This window comes from Rhinopithecus roxellana, chromosome 20, assembly GCF_007565055.1.
Source record: "Rhinopithecus roxellana isolate Shanxi Qingling chromosome 20, ASM756505v1, whole genome shotgun sequence".
Classification (NCBI taxonomy): Eukaryota; Metazoa; Chordata; class Mammalia; order Primates; family Cercopithecidae; genus Rhinopithecus; species Rhinopithecus roxellana.
Window position 1 is genome coordinate 34,001,455 of NC_044568.1, and position 18,894 is coordinate 34,020,348.

Sequence of the window (18,894 nt, forward strand, 5' to 3'; positions counted from 1 at the left end):
ATCAGTTGTAGAAGCCTCTTGAGGTCCTAGGGGACACTTGACTTGAGAAATAGTCGGAGGTCCCAGAAAACCTTTAGCTGATGGAAGTGGTTGAGCTCCCAGATGATACTGAGATGGAGGAGGCAGCTGGTGCGCCATCCATTGTCTTACAGGTTCAGCCATGAGGTAGGGCGCGTAGTAGGCCAATCCTGAGGAATGATCATGCTTCCCTGCAACCATACTGACCTGTAGGGCAGAAGGAGGAAATGTTTTCACATATATTCATTTGATGGACAGAATTACCACCACCAACACAGGCTGCACCTACTGTTGCTGGTGATAGTGTTTTGCACCTTTCCACCCTCCAGGTTTCAAAACAGCATTATCAGGATCCGGTTTCGGTCTCGGCAAGCCCCAGAGAGGGGCCCCCACAGCGCAGCGGCGGGCTGAAGGGCCGAGGTCAAGCAGATGAGGAGCAGACGAGGAGCAGTCGTCGACCAGAGCAGACGTCGAGGCCGAGGAGGCGCCGAGAGCTAGCGAGAGCTGCTAGCACGTTGTCACCTCTCACCACCACGCCCTGCCACTGCGCCCAGCTACTCAAGGCAAGTATGGAGCCAACATACTTGACCATCTGCAGGGGTCCACCCTGGGTAGGGGAGTTATGACCACTGGCGTCGGAGGGAGCCCAGCTTATTGGCCCAACTCTGAGATAGACCCATTTCCCGGTGGGCATAGCACTCCAAGGCTTGTCACTCACAGCCTCTGCAACTCCAAGTCTTGGTATGCCTGAAACCCGTACTTTCCATGGGCAAGCCTTCATTGAGCACCTAGTGTGGGGCAGATAGGCCAGGGCTGAGCACACAAGAGGAAGGAGACCCAGACTTTGCCTTGAGGAGATCACGTTCAGGCGGGGACAGAATTACTCCAGAGTGTTGCAGACAAAGGGATCAAAGCCTCTGATTTTCTTTTTTCTTTTCTTTTCTTTTTTTTTTTTTTCAATTATTTTGAGATGGACTTTCACTCGTTTCCCAGGCTAAAGTGCAATGGCACGCTCTCCGCTCACTGAAACTTCTGCTTCCCGGGTTCAAGCGGTTCTCCTGCCTCAGCCTCCCGTGTAGGTGGGATTACAGGCACCCGCCACCACACCCAGCGAATTGTATTTTTAGTAGAGACAGAGTTTCACCATGTTGGCCAGGCTGGTCTCGAATTCCTGATCTCAGGTGATCCACCCACCTAGGACTCCTAAAGTGCTGGGATCACAGGCGGGAGCCACCACGCCCAGCCACCTCCAATAGAAGGAGGCAGAGAGAGGTTTGGCACCCAACAGAAATGAGTTTAAATCTTGGTTTCCCTAGTTCTTGGCATTTGCTTCTCTGGTGCTCAGTGTCTTCCTATGAAAGGGAATGAGAGGGGTCTGGGGTTGTGACAAAATCATGTTTCTAGTACCGGACAAGGTGATGGGCACCTGTAATTTCAGCAACTCAGGAGCCTGAGGAGGGAGGATCGCTTGAGGTCAGAAATTCAAGCCCAGGCTGGGCGCAGTGGCACACACCTGTAATCCTAGCACTTTGGGAAGCCGAGGTGGGCGGATCACCTAAGGTCAGGAGTTTGAGACCAGTGTGGCCAACGTGGTGAAACCCCATCTCTACCAAACATACAAAAAGTAGCTCGGCATAGTGGCGGGCACCTGTAGTCCCAGCTACTGCCAACCTGGGAGGCAGAGGTTGCAGTGAGCCGAGATTGCGCCACTGCACTGCAGCCTGGGCAACAAGAGCAAAACTCCAACTCAAAAAATAAGTAAATAAATAAATAAAATAAAAATAAAAATAAATTCGAGCTTAGCCTGGATAACATAGGGAAGCCCCATCTCAAGATAAATAAATAAATAAATAAATAAATAAATAAATAAATAAATAAATAAAATAATGTTGGGCACGGTGGCTCATGCCTGTAATCCCAGCACTTTGGGAGGCCAAGGTGGGTGGATCACCTGAGGTCAGGAGTTCAAGACCAGCCCGGCCAACATGGTAATCTCCTATCTCTACTAAAAATACAAAAATTAGCTGGGCGTGGTGGCACACACCTGTAGTCCTAGCTACTCGGGAGGCTGAGGCAGGAGAATCACTTGAACCTGGAGGCAGAGGTTGCAGTGAGCTGAGATCACGCCACTGCACTCCAGCCTGGGCAACAGAGTGAGACTCCATCTCTAAAAAAAAAAAGTAGTCAGGAAGAGACATGAACAAAAATTGGCGATGAATGGGGTAGCATTGGCACTGGGGACCAAAAGGGAACAGATATTTTGGACTGCAATTGACATCTCTTTTCTTTTCTTTTCTTTTTTGAGACAGTCTCCCTCTGTTGCCAGGCTAGAGTGCAGTGGTGCGATCTTGGCTCACTGCAACCTCTGCCTTCCGTGTTCAAGCGATTCCTGTGCCTCAGCCTCCCAAATAGCTGGGATCAGCCCGGCTAATTTTTGCATTTTTAGTAGAGACGGTTTCGCCATGTTGGCCAGGTTGGTTTTGAACTCCTGACCTCAGGTGATCCGCTGGCCTCGGCCTTCCAAAGTGCTGGGATTACAGGCGTGAGCCACTGCGCCCGGCCAAATAAAATAAAACGTTAAATTAGGACTACTCCTCCAAGTCTTCTGCTCCCTTTGGGCGCCCAGGTGAGCGGGGGAGGGGCTGGGGGAATAATAACATCAAAAGAGCGCCTTTTGCTCCCTTATTCCGAGGAGACTTCCCTGGGTCTGACTCCCAGTCCCGTGCCCAGCGCCCCGGCGGCCTCTCGAGCCCCTTCAGAGACCAAAATGCAGAGATCAGGACGCCTTTGCGCCGCCCCAGGTGCCCGCCCCTAGCTGGCTCCGCCTGGGGCCCGAGGGAAGGTGAGGTCGGGGGCCGGGCCGGGGCGTGGCAGGCGGGGTGTGTGTCCGCCGGGCTTGGTGCCTCCGGTGGCCCGGCAGCACCGTCCCACCCCTGCCACCCTCCGATAGGGCCGCTACCTGTGTGCCTGCCAATCATGCTGCTCCTGCTGCTGCCGTCGCTGCTGCTGCTGCTGCCTGGACCTGGCCCCGGTCCGGCGAGGGTGAGTGAGGAAGGGGCTTTTCCCGAACTCAGGAGTTCCGGGATTCCTCCAGCCCTTCCTAGGGACCCAGCTGCCCTGCCTCCCATCCCTCCCCAAGTTCCTAGGAGCCCTAGAGCCCCCAGCTCGCTCTTCTAATGCTCACCCCCACTCTGCGCCCCAGCCCTCTGCAGGACCTCCCACTCACTCCTCCCAGGGACCCAGAACTAGCCCAACCCTTCCCCAGGGGCGCAGAGTCCTCTCCTGGCTCCCTCCGCCAACCGGCTGTGACCCTCTCCAGCAGCCCGGAAGCCTCCCGGATGGCCTGATCTGGGGTCCGCGAACTTAGCCTTCATTCCACCTGTCCCTGAGATGTGAGACACCAGGGGGTGGGAGGAGCAGGGGCAGAAAGGGCCCGGCTTGGGGGTGGGAGAAGAACAGATTGTGCCCCTGTACAACAAACCCCTGTGACACACACACACACACACACACACACACACACACACACACAGAACATACTGTCCCTTTCTCAGTCTCCATCCCTTGGGGTCACCATAGAGAGGTCCCCTGGGTGACTGCCCATTTCTGGGGTGCACAGATACATGTACCCACAGAGGACTATGCAGACACTGCCAGCACACAGATGCGCAGGCACAGGACCGGCCCCCGACTCACCTGGCACTCAGGTGTGCAGCTCACCGTGTGCGGCTCCCACAGGCAAAAATACTGAGATACCGCTAGGGGGACACACGCACACACAGCTCGAGGATACTCAAGACAGCACTCAGGACAATTCAGATGCGCAGTGTACACACACACACACACACACACACACACAGAGAGGCACAGACACACATATGTGTACATAGACCCTGGGGCTCACAGGATGCATAGACAATCCTGGCACTCGCCAGGGAGGTTGCACTGGGCAGACAGGGCAAACAGACCCCAACGTGACCTGCCCCACCTATGTTGGCACAGAGGGAGTGTTTTGCTTGGTTATAAGCACAGTGCTCGATGCCCGCCCCATGCCTGGAACCCTCCCTCTATAGGGGTGTTGCTAGGGCTCTGAGATACCAGAGAGTGGTCAGGGAGGGTGGCAGGGGAACCTTTGGGGACAGCTTCAGGGTACAGTGTTGGGACTGGGACATTGTTAGGGGTGCTCAGGGTGGGCGTGTTCCCTGGGTCTTGGTGGATTTAGAGGTCAAGGGACCAATTCTGGAAGCTCAATGTGTGCCAGGGCAGCTTAATTCAGAGCTCAGCAGCTTTTTTTTTTTTTTGAGACAGAGTCTCGCTGTTGCCCAGGCTGGAGTGCAGTGGCGCAATTTCGGCTTACTGCAACCTCCACCTCCCGAGTTCAAGAGATTCTCCCGCTTCAGCCTCCTGAGTAAGCTGGGACTACAGGCGTGCGCCACCACACCTGGCTAATTTTTGTATTTTTAGTAGAGACAGGATTTCACCATGTTGGCCAGGTTGGTCTCGAACTCCTGACCTCAGATGATCCACCTGCTTCAGCCTCCGAAAGTGCTGGGATTACAGGCATGAGCCAGTGCGCTTGGCCAGAGATCTGCTCTGGAAGACCCCCCAGGCTGGAGGGCACTGCCCCAAGCAGACAGTATGGTGAGGGTCCCTGTGGCCACCTGGCAGGCAAGGTGGATTCTGGAGGGAGGTGGCCTGGCAGCAGGATGAGGATGGGGTGAGGGCATTTGAGCAGCAGAGTGTCTGCGTGACCGGGCATAACTGGAGGGACAGTAAATGACTCTTGTGTGAGAGGATGAGGGAAAGGTGAGAGGGGCTGACTACCCCCAGGACTTGGGGTGCATTGAGACCCCTTAGCTTTAACCAGACTCGTGGGAGCCATGGAGGTTTCAGGCAGAGGCGTGGGCTGCTGGGAGAGTGAGGACTCATCATACAAAGAGGAAGGCAAAGCTTTGAACACTAAATGCGGTTTGATTTTCCTTTCTTTTTTTTTTTTTTGAGATGGAGTTTCACTCTTGTTGCCCAGGCTGGAGTGCAATGGTACAATCTTGGCTCACTGCAACCATCTTCCTCCTGGGTTCAAGCGATTCTCCTGCCTCAGCCTCCCAAGTAGCTGGGATTACAGGCATGCGCCACCATGCCCGGCTAATTTTGTATTTTTAGTAGAAACAAGGTTTCTCCATGTTGGTCAGGCTGGTCTGGAACTCCTGACCTCAGGTGATCTGCCCGCTTCGACCTCCCAAAGTGCTGGGATTAGAGGCATGAGCCACTGCACCTGGCCCCAAATGCGTTTTACATTTTCTTCCTATTTGATTCATCTTTGTCCCCCAACATAAATATGCTACTTTTTCCACTGATAAAAAGACAAAATGGAAATTAAATTTGGCCTGGACTTCTCAAAAATTCAGCATGATGAAAACATGTTCTAGATAAAACAGGCCGGACGCGGTGGCTCAAGCCTGTAATCCCAGCACTTTGGGAGGACGAGACGGGCGGATCACGAGGTCAGGAGATCGAGACCATCCTGCCTAACACGGTGAAACCCCGTCTCTACTAAAAATACAAAAACTAGCCGGGCGAGGTGGCGGGTGCCTGTAGTCCCAGCTACTCGGGAGGCTGAGGCAGGAGAATGGCGTAAACCCGGGAGGCGGAGCTTGCAGTGAGCTGAGATCCGGCCACTGCACTCCAGCCTGGGCGACAGAGCGAGACTCCGTCTCAAAAAAATAAAAATAAAAAAAATAAAAAAATAAAAATAAATTAAAAAAATAAAAAAAATAAAAAAAATAGATAAAACAGAAATGAGACTGGGCATGGTGGTTCATGCCTGGAATCCCAGCACCTTAGGAGGCCAAGGCAGGAGAATCACTTGAGGCCAGGAGTTTGTGACCAGCCTGGGCAACATAGTGAGACCCCATATCTACTAAAAATTTAAAAATTAGCTGGGCATGGTGGTGCATGCCTGTATGTCTGGAGGATGAGGCAGGAGGATCGCTCAAGCAGAGGATTTGGAGGCTGCAGTGAGCTATGATTGTGCTACTGCCCTCCAGTGTGGGTAACAGAGTGACACCCTGTCTCTAAAGAAAAAAGAGAGAAGATGATCAGGACGAGCATGGTGGCTCATGCCTATAATCCCAGCACTTTGAGAGGCCGAGGCAGGTGGATCATCTGAGGCCAGGAGTTCAAGACCAGCCTGGCCAACATGGTGAAACCCCGTTTCTACTAAAAATACAAAAATTAGCTGGGTGTGGTAGCGCACACCTGTGATCCCAGCTACTTGGGAGGCTGAGGCAGGAGAATTGCTTGAACCGGGGAAGTAGAGGTTGCTGTGAGCAAGATTACACCATTGTGCTCCAGCCTGGGCAACAAGAATGAGACTCTGTCTCAAAAACAAAGAAAAAAAAATGATGACCAAACACAATGCATCATCCTCCTGGAGCCGTAAAAACCCTAACCGTAACCCAGGAAGCAGGCAGGCCTGTGTGTGAGCTTCCACTCTATTGCTGGTACCACTCGGCTCTGGCAACCCGGAAGGCCACCTTCCCCTGTTGCTACTGTGTAAGGAGGAAGGAGCACTGGTTTGCAAGTCAGAAGCCTGGGTCGAAGCCTCTGCTCGGGTTCCTGCTGGCTGTGGGAATGTGGGGTTACCTTTGCCGGCTGGCCTCCTTTCCTACATGTCTAATGCAGGGGTTCCAGTCACATGCATTGGGCACCATTACGTGTCCGAGCTCTGCCAGGATCTAGATAAATGGCTGGGCTCAGGCCAAGGGGCCTTCCTGTCTGGGCAGTGAAAATAAGAGGAGATGCCAAGGGCCCTGAGCCTGAGTCTGGAGGGGAAGCCATGAGCACAGGGCAGTCCCAGGGCCCAGGAGCTGCCACAGAGGAGCCCACCTTGGTGACAGACATCTATAGGCTCATCCGTGATGCCCAGTGCCCAACATGAACTGGACAAACGTTTCATGCATGATTCTTTTTTCCCTTCTTGGCTACCTTGAGGACCTTGATTATAATAGTTAGCCTTTCTTTTTTTTTCTTTTTTTGAGAGTGTTGCTGTGTCGTCCAGGTTGGAGTGCAGTGGCAAAATCTTGGCTCACTGCAGCCTTCGCCTCTCAGGTTCAAGTGACTCTCCTGCCTCAGCCTCCCTAGTAACTGGGATTACAGGCATGCACCAGTATGCTTGGCTAATTGTATTTTTACTAGAGATGGGGTTTCACCATGTTGGCCAGGCTGATCCTGAACTCCTGACTCAGGTGATCTGCCCGCCTGGGCCTCCCAAAGTGTTGGGATTACAGGTGTGAGCCACCTCGCCCTAACTTATAATAGTTAGCCTTTTCATGCACCAGGGGCTTTATACTCATTATCTCATTTCATTCATATGAGTTGAAGTCAGCTTATCCCCCATTTCAGAGATGAGGAAACCAAGGCCCAGACAGGTTAGGAATTTGTCCAAGGTCTTACAGCTAGGAAGTAGGATTCAAACCCAGACAGCCAGGCTGTAACACCTAGGCTCTTCTCAGGCTAATGCCCTTCCCAGGGGTCTAGGAAGCCCTGACCTGCAGCCTGTTGCCTTTGTTTACCCCCAGCCTCCAGGACATTACATGTGCAGCGGCGTGGGATCCTGGAACTGGCAGGAACTGTGGGTTGTGTTGGTTCCCGAACCCCCATCGCCTATATGAAATATGGTTGCTTTTGTGGCTTGGGAGGCCATGGCCAGCCTCGCGATGCCATTGACTGGTGAGTGCATGCCTGGGCCCAGGCTACCAACTCCCTCACACTCTGGGGTAGTCAAGGCTTATGAGAAAGTACCTAAAACTGAAGCTGGGGTTTGGTCCAGGGAGATGCAAGCATGTGGTACTACTTTGCAGGCAGGCAGAGGCCTCTTGGATAACATGGCCAGTGGGGCCAGATCTTGGTACCAGCTGCCCCTTACCCTGGCCATGATTACATTGCCTTAAAAAATTGGCCAGGAGCGGTGGCTCACTCCTGTAATCCCAGCACTTTGGGAGGCCGAGGTGGGCAGATCACTTGGGGTCAGGAGTTCAAGACCAACCTGGCCAATATGGTGAAACCCCATCTCTACTAAAAATGCAAAAATTAGCTGTGTGTGGTGGTGGGCATCTGTAATCCCAGCTACTCGGGAGACTGAGGCAGGAGAATTGCTTGAACCCGGGAGGCAGAGTTTGCGGTAAGTTGGGTGCATGACTGTATTCTAGCGTGGGCGACAGTGCGAGACCCTATCTCAAAAGAAAAAAATAATAATAGTATAAAGTGATCAGGTGTGGTGACTCCCACCTGTAATCCCACCACTTTGGGTCGAGGCAGGAGGATCGCTTGAGCCCAGGAGTTTGAAACCGGCCTCGGCAACATAGTGAGACCCTGTCTCTATATTAAACACACCCACACACACACACACGCACAAAGGCAGCCAGACTATACACTAGGAACTGCCCTGGAAATCCCTTTGAGTTCTCACAACAATCCCATTTCACAGATGAAGAAACCAAAGCACAGAAATATTAAGTAATGTGGCCAGATGCGGTGGCTACGCCTGTAATCCCAGCACTTTGGGAGGCCGAGGCAGGCAGATCACGAGGTCAGGAGTTCGAGACCATCCTGGCCAACATGGTGAAACCCCGTCTCTACTAAAAATACAAAAATTAGCTGGGTGTGGTGGCAGGTGCCTGTAATCCCAGCTATTCAGGAAGCTGAGGCAGGGGAATTCCTTGAACCCGGGAAGCGGAGATCGCAGTGAGCCAAGATCACACACTGCACTCCAGCCTGGGTGACAGAGCAAGACTCCGTCTGGAAAAAAAAAAAAAGAAACATTAAGTAGCTTGTCTGGAGCCACATAGTTACCAAGATGTGGGAACTGGGATTTGAATGCAGGCAGTCTGGCTGGATTCATGCCTAAGCCTCTACACTCTTGCTACTTACTGTGTGAGAAACGCCTGCTCTGTGGAAGATTGTAGACTGAGATCTTTCCATGGCTTCCACTCATTTACCCCCAAGGCTGTTCTTTTTTTTTTTTTTTTTTTTTTGAGACGGAGTCTCTCTGTCGCCCAGGCTGGAGTGCAGTGGCGAGATCTCGACTCACTGCAAGCTCTGCCTCCCGGGTTCACACCATTCTCCTGCCTCAGTCTCCTGAGTAGCTGTGACTACAGGCGCCCGCCACCACGCCCGGATAATTTTTTGTATTTTTGGTAGAGATGGGGTTTCACCGTGTTAGCCAGGATGGTCTCGATCTCCTGACCTTGTGATCCGCCCGCCTCGGCCTCCCTAAGTGCTGGGATTACAGGCGTGAGCCACCGTGCCCGGCCCCCGAGGCTGTTGTTAAAGACGGGCATGACAGTTATGCCCATTTTACAGAAGGGGCCCTGAGGCTCAGAAGGGCACGCCACTCACCCATTTCCACAAAGCTATAGCTAGTTAGCAGAGGGCAGAATTCGGCCGCCTCTCCCCTAGCTGGAAGGCTGTGATTGATGCAGCGGGTTTTTTTGTTGTTGTTGATGCTGTTTGTTTCTTTTTTTTGAGACAGGGTCTCGCTCTGTCATCCCGGCTGGAGTGCAGTGGTGCGATCTCAGCTCACTGCAGACTCTGCCTCCAAGATGCAAATGATTCTCGTGCCTCAGCCTCCCAAGTAGCTGGAATTACAGGTGTGCACTACCATGCCCAGCTGTTTTTTGTAGAGGTGGGGTTAGTAGAGATTTGTTTAATAGAGATGGGGTTTTGCCATGGTCTCTACTAAATCCTGTCTCTACTAAAAATACAAAAATTACCCAGGCGTGGTGGCCTATGCCTGTAGTCCCAGCTACTCAGGAGGCTGAGGCAGCATAATCGCTTGAACCTGGGAGGCTGAGGTTGCAGTGACCCGAAATCGTGCCATTGCACTCTAGCCTGGGGTCTCGCTTTTGCGCAGGTTAGAGTGCAGTGGCACAATCATAGTAGCTCACTGCAGCCTCAAACTCCTGGGCTGAAGGGAATCCTCCCACCTCAGCCTCCCAGGTAGCTCGGACTATAGGCATGTGCCATCATGGTGAGCTGATTTTTTTGTATTTTTATTTTCTCAAGACAGAGTCTTGCTCTGTTGCTCAGGCTGGAGTGCAATGGCGCAATCTTGGCTCACTGCAACCTCCACTTCCTGGGTTCAAGTGATTCTCCTGCCACAGCCTCCCGAGTAGCTGGGATTACAGACGTGCACCACCACGCCTGGCTAATTTTGTATTTTTTAGTAGAGACAGGGTTTCGCCATGTTGGCTAGGCTGGTCTTGAACTCCTGACCTCGTGATCCACGTGCCTCAGCCTCCCAAAGTGTTGGGATTACAGGCATGAGCCACTGCTCCTGGCCTGGTGAGCTAATTTTTAAATTTGTTATAGAGACAAGAGAGCCAAGAGTCTCCTTACGTTGCCCAGGCTGGTCTCGACCCCCTGGCCTCAAGTGATCCTCCCATCTCAGCCTCCCAAAGTTCTGGGATTATAGATGGGTGCCACTGCACCCCGCCTTTAAGGAGGGTTTCATTATAAACCTGCCCTGAAGGGAAGGAATCCGATTTTATGAGCAGGTGTAGCCTGGGGAGGCCTGGATGACCTCCAGAGGCCAGGGCTTGTGCCTAGGATGAGACCTAAGAGACAAAAGGGCAGACATGAAGTTGCCCCAGGCAGAGGGTACAGTGTGGGCAAAGTCAGGAAGTGGCAGGGCTTGGGTCACTCCAAGAAGAAAGAGGAGTCATATGTCCTGGGAACTTGAGACCCAGACAGTGAGGCAGGCAGGCAGGGACCAAGCTTGGGCACAGCCAGAGAGGCAGGACAGGGCATGGTGGGGCCAATGGAATCATTACCCAAGACAGGGATTTTCAGGGAAACAGCTTAGACAAGACCAGGCATACAGTAGCTCCCAGCATTTGGGGAGGCTGAGGTAGGAGGACTGCTTGAGCCTGGAAGTTTGAGACCAACCTAGGCAACATGGTGAGACCCCATCTCTTTTTTCTTTTCTTTCTTTTTTTTTTTTTTTTTTGAGACGGAGTCTTGCTGTGTCTCCCAGACTGGAGTACAGTGGCGCCATCTCAGCTCACTGCAAGCTTCGCCTCCCAGGTTCATGCCATTCTCCTGCCTCAGCCTCCCCAGTAACTGGGACTACAGGCTCCCGCCACCACGCCCAGCTAATTTTTTGTATTTTTAGTAGAGATGGGGTTTCATCATGTTAGCCAGGATGGTCTTGATCTCCTGACATCGTGATCCGCCTGCCTCGACCTCCCAAAGTGCTGGGATTACAGGCATGAACCACCATGCCTGGCCATGAGACCCCATCTCTACAAACAATTTAAAAAAGGAATTTGTGTTCCTGTAGTAGCATACTTGGGAGGTTGAGGTGGCAGTTATCACTTGAGCCTGGGAGTTCAAGGCTAAAGTGAGCTGATTGAGCCACTGCATTCCAGCCTGAGTGACAGAGAGAGACCCTGTCTCAAAGGAAATACAAATTATAAAACTAGCCAGGCATAGTGGCATGTGCCTATAGTCTCAGCTACTTGGGATTGTTGAGGTGGGAGGATCGCTTGAGCCCAGGAGTTCAAGGCTGCAGTGAGCTATGACGGTGCTGCTGCACTCCAGCCTGGGTGACAGAGAAAGACCCTGTCTCTTAAAAAAAAAAAAAAAAAAAAAAAAAAGCTTAGATAAGAGGCTGCTGTGCCCCGCTGGGAGTCTTCAGTCACCCATGGTCCTGGCAAGAGCGAAGGGCCGGGAGAGAGCTTCACCCACCTGCTGTCCTGCCCATGTGACATCCACAGGTGCTGCCATCGCCACGACTGTTGTTACACTCGAGCTGAAGAGGCTGGCTGCAGCCCCAAGACAGAGCGCTACTCCTGGCAGTGCGTCAATCAGAGCGTCTTGTGCGGTGAGTCCCCAGCATCACCATGCCACCCACCCCGAGTATCCCCTGGGCATCCTGGCATGGCTAGATGACTTCCGTGCCTGTTTCAATAACCACTGCTTCCAACTCTCTATAGACCACCCCTTGGGTGTATCTAATGTTAGTGATATTTATTTTATTGATTTTTTGAGTCAGAGTCTCACTCTGTCTCCCAGGCTAGAGTGTGGTGGTGTGATCTTGGCTCACTACAAACTCTGCCTCCTGGGTTCAAGCGATTCTCTTGCCTCAGCCTCCCAAGTGGCTGGGACTACAGGCATGCACCACCATGCCCAGCTAACTTTTGTATTTTTGTCAGTAGAGGGGTTTCACCACATTGGCCAGGCTGGTCTCAAACTCCCCACCTCAAGTGATCCGCCCGCCTCGACCTCCCAAAGTGCTGGGATTACAGGCGTGAGCCATGGTGTCTGGTCGTAATGTGAGTGATCTTTAACACTGAGCACTTGAAAAAGAAAACCCTGAAGAGACCTAATTCTTTGATGTCCGGACAACAAGGAAGAAGATAGAAATGGCATCAACCATGTAAATGTTTATCAGAAAGGGACTAGGGGTCAGGACCAGTAGGAGGATCGCTTGAGGCCAGGAGCGCATCTCTACAAACAACTTAAAGGATTTTTTAACATTGTCCAGGTGTGGCGGCACAGATCTGTGATCCCAGCTACTTGGGAGGCTGAAGTAGGAGGATCGCCTGAAGCACAGGAGGTTGAGGCTGCAGTGAGCTGTGATCGAGCCACTGCACTTCAGCCTGGGTGACAGGGCAAAACCCAGTCTCAAAAAATAATAATAATAATAATATTTTACATAACCAACCACTTCTAACGATTTAAAAAAAAAAAACCCTGCAATTAAAAACATCAGGTCCCTCCAGGCAATCTTATCAGATTTTGAAACAAAGCAATAACATAAGGACTGTAGGATTTATTTTATTTTTATATTATTGCTTTATTGTTTGTTTGTTTTTGGAGTGTGGGGTTTTTTTGTTTGTTTGTTTTTTGATTTTTTTGTTTGTTGTTTTGAGACAGAGTTTTGCTCTTGTTGCCTGGGCTGGAGTGCAATGGTGTGTTCTCGGCTCACTGCGACCTCCACCTCTTGGGTTCAAGCAAGTGATCCTCCTGCCTCAGCTTCCTCAGTAGCTGAGATTACAGGTGCCTGCCATCACACCTGGCTATTTTTTTTTGTATTTTTGATAGAGATGGGGTTTCACCATGTCCGCCAAGCTGGTCTGGTATTCCTGACCTCAAGCAATCCACCCGCCTTGGCCTCTCAAAGTGTTGGAATTACAGGCGTGAGCCACTGCATCTGGCCATGGTGTTTATTTTTAAGATTCCATTTTGGGCCAGGTGCGGTGGCTCACGCCTACAATTCCAGCACTTTGGGAGGCCAAGGCAGGTGGATCACTTGAAGCTAGGAGTTTGAGAGTAGCCTCAATGGCAAAACCCTGTCTCTACTAAAAATACAAACTTACCCTGATATGTTGGTGTGTGCTTGTGATCCCAGCTACTTGAGAGTCTAATGCAGGAGAATCACTTGAATCCAGGAGGCGGAGGTTGCAGGGAGCCGAGATTGCACCACTGTACTCCAGCCTGGGCAACAGAGGGAGACTATCTCAAACAAAAACAAAAAGAAAAAAGATTCCATTCTGATGTGTAGCGTTTTCCATTTATAGTTTCCCTTCAAATAAATAAGAAAGCTAAATCAATGAAAACAACTAGGAAGTGAGTAATGGTACAGGGAGAATGTAGATAAGGCTTGAGTTTCGGCAGCAAGACACAAAGTTATCTGAAGAGCTGGACATGATCTAGACCAATAGTTCCATCCCTTTTTTCCCCTATTTTCTGTTACTTGAAAATAGACATAACAGGCTCGGCGCTGTGGCTCACTCCTGCCATCCCAAGACAGGCAGATGGCTTGAACTTAGGAACTCAAGACCAACCTGGGCAACATGGTGAAACCCTCTCTCTATAAATAATATGAAAACCAGCAGGGTGTGGTGGTGTGCACCTGCAGTCTCAGCTACTTGGAAGGCTGAGGTAGGAGGATCACCTAAGCCCAGGGAAGACAAGGCTATAGTGAGCCAAGATTGTACCACTGCACTCCAGCCTGGGCAACAGAGTGAGATCCTGTCTCAAAAAAAAAAGTAAAGAAAAAAAGAGGCTTGGTGTGGTGGCTCACGCCGGTAATCCCAGCACTTTGGGAGGCTGAGGTGGGCGAATCATGAGGTCAGGAGTTCCAGACCAGCCTGGCCAACATGGCGAAACCACGTCTCTACTAAAATACAGGCGAGCGCCTGTAATCCCAGCTACTTAGAAGGCTGAGGCAGGAGAACTGCTTGAACCCAGGAGGCGGCGGTTGCAGTGAGCCGAGACTGCAACATTGCACTCCAGCCTGGGTGACAGAGCGGAACTCTGTCTCAAAAAAAAAAAAAAAAAGGAAATAGATATAACGTAAAATTAGCCATGTTAAAGTGTATAATTCAGTGATATTTAGAATATTCACAATGTCATCCAACCACCACCTAAACATCTTCATCACTCCGCCTGGAAAAATCCCTTTCCCCTTAAGCAGTCCATTCCCGTTCCTCCCTACCACCAACACCTGGTAAACTTACCGGACTACCAGCTTTCTAGCTCTGGATTTACCCTGTCTAGATATTTCATGTAAATGGAATTGTATACTATGTTTCTGACTTCTTCACTTAGCATAATGTTTTTGAGGTTTGCTGTTTTTTTTTTTTTGACTCGAAATCTCACTCTGTTGTATAGGCTGGAGTGCAGTGGTGCCATCTTGGCTCACTGCAGCCTCCGCCTCCTGGGTTCACACGATTCTCCTGCCTCAGCCTCCTGAGTAGCTGGGATTACAGACGTGCACCACCATGCCTGGGTAATTTTTGTATTTTTAGCAGAGATGTTTTACCATGTTGGCCAGGCTGGTCTTGAACCCCTGACCTCAAGTGATCCACCTGCCTCAGCCTCCCACAGTGCTGCGATTACAGGCGTGAGCCACCGCACCCATCCTGTTCATGTTGTATTAATACATGTGTCAGTACGTCATTCCTTTTATGAATGAGTAATATCTGCTGCATGGATAGATCACATTTTGTTTATCCATTCATTCAGTGACGGGCATTTGGGTTGTTTTCACCTTTTGGCTTATGTGAATAGTGCTGCTGTGAACATTCATGAGCAAGTACTTATCTGAGTACCTGGTTTCAATTGTTTGGAGTATATACCTGGGAGTGGAATTGCTGGGTCACAAGGTAATCCTGTTTTACTTCTTTTTTTGAGACAGGGTCTCGCTCTGTCACCCAGGCTGGATGGAGTACAGTGGCATGATCATGGCTCACTGCAGCCTCAAACTCCTGGGTTCAAACTATCCTCCTGGCTCAGCCTCCTGAGTAGCTGGGACTATAGGTGTGTGGCACGATGCTGGGCTAATTTTTTTGGGACAAAGTCTTACTTTGTCACCCAGCACGATCACGGCTCACTACAACTTCTGCCTCCCTGGTTTAAGCGATTCTCCTGCCTTAGCCTCCTGAGTAGCTGAGATTATAGGTGCCTGCCACCATGCCCAGCTAATTTTTGTATTTTTAGTAGAGATGAGGTTTCACCCTGTTGGTCAGGCTGGTCTCGAATTCCTGACCTCAAGCAATTCACCCACCTTGGCCTCCCAAAATGCTGGGATTACAGGTATAAGCCACTGTACCTGGCCAAGTGCCCAGCTAATTTTTAACGTTTTTTTTGTTTGTTTGTTTGAGATGGAGTCTCACTCTTGTTGTCTAGGCTGGAGTGCAATGGCGTGATCTCAGGTCACTTCAGCCTCCGCCTCCTGAACTCAAGCGATTCTCCCATCTCAGCCTCTTGAGTAGCTGGGATTACAGGCATGCACCACCTCAACCAGCTAATTTTTATATATATTTTTAGTACAGATGGGGTTTCACCATGTTGGCCAGGCTGGTCTCAAACTCCTGACCTCGTGGTCTGTCTGCCTTGGCCTCCCAAAGTGCTGGGATTACAGGCGTGAACCACCACACCCAGCCATTTTAAAATTTTTTGTAAAGATAAGGTCTCCCATTGTTGTCCAGGCTGGTCTTGAAATCTTGGCTTCAAGCAATCCCTCTGCCTCTCGGCCTCTGAAAGTGCTGGGATTACAGGCGTGAATCACCATACCCAGTTAAGAGTTCTTTGTATATTGTGGATACTGACTCTTACCAGATATGTGATTTGCAAATATTTTCTCCCATTATGCAGGTTGTCTTTTTCACTTCCTTGATACTGTCTTTGCACAAAAGTGTGTGTTTGATAAAGTTCAGTTAATCTGTTGTCTTTTGTTGCTCGTGTTTTTGGTGTCCTTAGAATCCACTGCCAAATCCAAAGTTATAAACATTTACCCTTAAGTTTTCTTCTAATAGGTTTATCATTTTTAACTCTAATATTTAGGTCATTGATCCATTTTGAGTTAATTTTTGTCTACGGAGTGAGGTAGGGGGTTGAACTTTAGTCTTTTGCATGTTGTTATCTAGTTATCTCAGCCCTCTTGGTTGAAGAAACTCCTCCCCATTGAATCATCTTGCTACCTTTGCTGAAAACCACGGACAGGCGTAGTGGCTCACACCTGTAATCGTAGCACTTTGGGAGGCTGAGGTGAGCAGATTGTCTGAACTCAGGAGTTTGAGATCAGGTCCACACAGTGAAACCCCATTCTTGGCCTTTGGGGGGCCAAGGCGGGAGGATTACTTAGGCCAGGAGTTCGAGATCAGCCTGGGCAACAAAGTGAAACCTCGTATCTATCAAAAATACAAAAAATTAGCTGGGCTTGGTGGTGTGGGTTTGGGAGGCTGAGATGAGAGGATTGCTTAAGCTGTAGGAGCCTGAGGCTGCAGTGAGCTGTGATCGCGTCATTGCACTCTAACTTGGGCGAGACAATGAGATCCTGTCTCAAACCAAACCAGATAACTGTCAAATTGCTGTTTTGCTGTTGTTGTTTTTTGTTTTTGCTTTGCTTTGCCTTGGAAGTGAAGAAGAGATTCTCATTGAAACAGCTATCTTGAAGTATCCTTGTGAGCTAGTGTGCAATTATTTCCTCTGTCCTTGAGACACAGATGATTCCTGTCCAACATTCCCAAGGAACTCAGTAAGGACCAAACAGAGACTCAGGAAAGACAGTTATTGATTTTACACTGTTGCAAAACAGAGCTATGGTTTATGTTTAACAAATTGCTGGCGGGGTGTGGTGGCTCATGCCTGTAATCTCAGCACTTTGGGATGCCAAGACAGGCGGATCACTTGAGGTCAAGAATTCAAGACCAGCCTGGCCAACATGGTGAAACCCTGTCTCTACTAAAAATACATACAAAAATAGCTGGGCATGGTGGCGCGTGCCTGTAATCCTAGCTACTGGGAAGGCTGAGGCACAAGAATCACTTGAACCTGGGAAGTGGAGGTTGCAGTGAGCCGAGATCACAACACTGTACTCCAGCCTGGGTGATAGAGTGAGACTGTGTCTCAAAAAACCAAACCAAAAAAACCCAAATTGCTGTAGTTTATTTTGTGAAATAGGGTCTAAGCTCTGTCGCCCAGGCTGGAGTGCAGTGGTACAATCACAGCTCACTGCAGCCATGACCTGCAGGGTTCAAGCGATCCTCTTGCCTCAGTTTCCAAGTATCTGGGACTACAGGTATGCACCATCTTATCTTGAACTCCTGGAGAGAGATACATATAAACACACACACACACACACACACACACTTTTTTTTTTTTTTTTTTTTTGAGACACAGTTTCGCTCTTGTTGCCCAGGCTGGAGTGCAATGGCACGATCTGGGCTCACTGCAACCTCTGCCTCCCAGGTTCAAGCGATTCTCCTCTTGCCTCAGCCTCCCAAGTAGCTGGGATTACAGGCACCATCACCACGCCCAGCTAATTTTGTATTTTTAGTAGAGACAGGGTTTCGTCATGGCCAGGCTGGTCTCAAACTCCTGGCCTCAGGTGATCCACCTGCCTCAGCCTTCCAAAGTGTTGGGATAACAGGCGTGAGCCACTGTGCTCGGCCCATACATATGCATTTTTAAAAATTTATTTATTTATTTCGAGACAGGGTCTCGCTGTTGCCCAAGTGGGAGTGCAGTGATGCCATCTCCCCGGCTCAAGCAATCCTCAGTCTCACGAGTAGCTGGGACTACAGGTGTGTGCCACCACACCCAGATAATTTTTATTGTTTTTATTTTTTTTATTTTTTTGTAGAGATGGGGTTTCACCGTGTCACCCAGCCTGGATATTTTTGTATTTTTGATAGCCCTGTACAGTTTCCAAAGTTGCAACCTTTTCCCCTCTCTGAGGGTAGGCGCAGCCTTTGCTCTCCCTCTACATCCCCCACAGTCCCGAGGTTTTGGCCTCTGCTGTTTCCTGTTTCCTATGCTTGGAACACCAGTCGCTCTTTTGTTGGTCTGACTGACTCCTGTTCCTCTTTTAAAAATTTAAGTTTGGCCAGGCACGGTGGCTCACGCTTGTAATCCCAGCACTTTGGGAGGCCGAGGCGGGTGGATGACCTGAGGTCAGGAGTTCGAGACCAGTTTGGCCAACATAGTGCAACCCCGTCTCTACTAAAAATACAAAAGTTAGCTGGGTGTGGTGGCATGCGCCTGTAATCCCAGCTACTTGGGAGGCTGAGGCACGAGAATTGTTTTAACCCAGGAGGCGGAGGTTGCAGTGAGCTGAGATCACACCACTGCACTCCAGCCTGGGCAACAGGGCAAGACTAGGTCTCAAAAGAAAAAAAAAAAAAAAAAAAGTCAAGGGGATAACACCTCTTGGAAACTCTCCTGCTGTTTCTCATTCCAGCATCATCACAGCCTTGAGGCTCTGGGGTAGATCACTTCGTCGAGCTCGTTTACGTGAGGATAACGTTATCTTGGTGGTCTGTAAGAATGTTGCATTGAGTACAGAGCCCAGGCTCCTGGGTCAGCCGG

General features: G+C 50.3%; 1 pseudogene; it reads left to right on the forward strand.

The window, feature by feature from the left end:
• The first annotated feature begins 640 nt into the window (after nt 1-640).
• LOC115895185 lies at nt 641-18,783 on the forward strand (annotated as a pseudogene).
• The last annotated feature ends 111 nt before the right edge of the window (nt 18,784-18,894 follow it).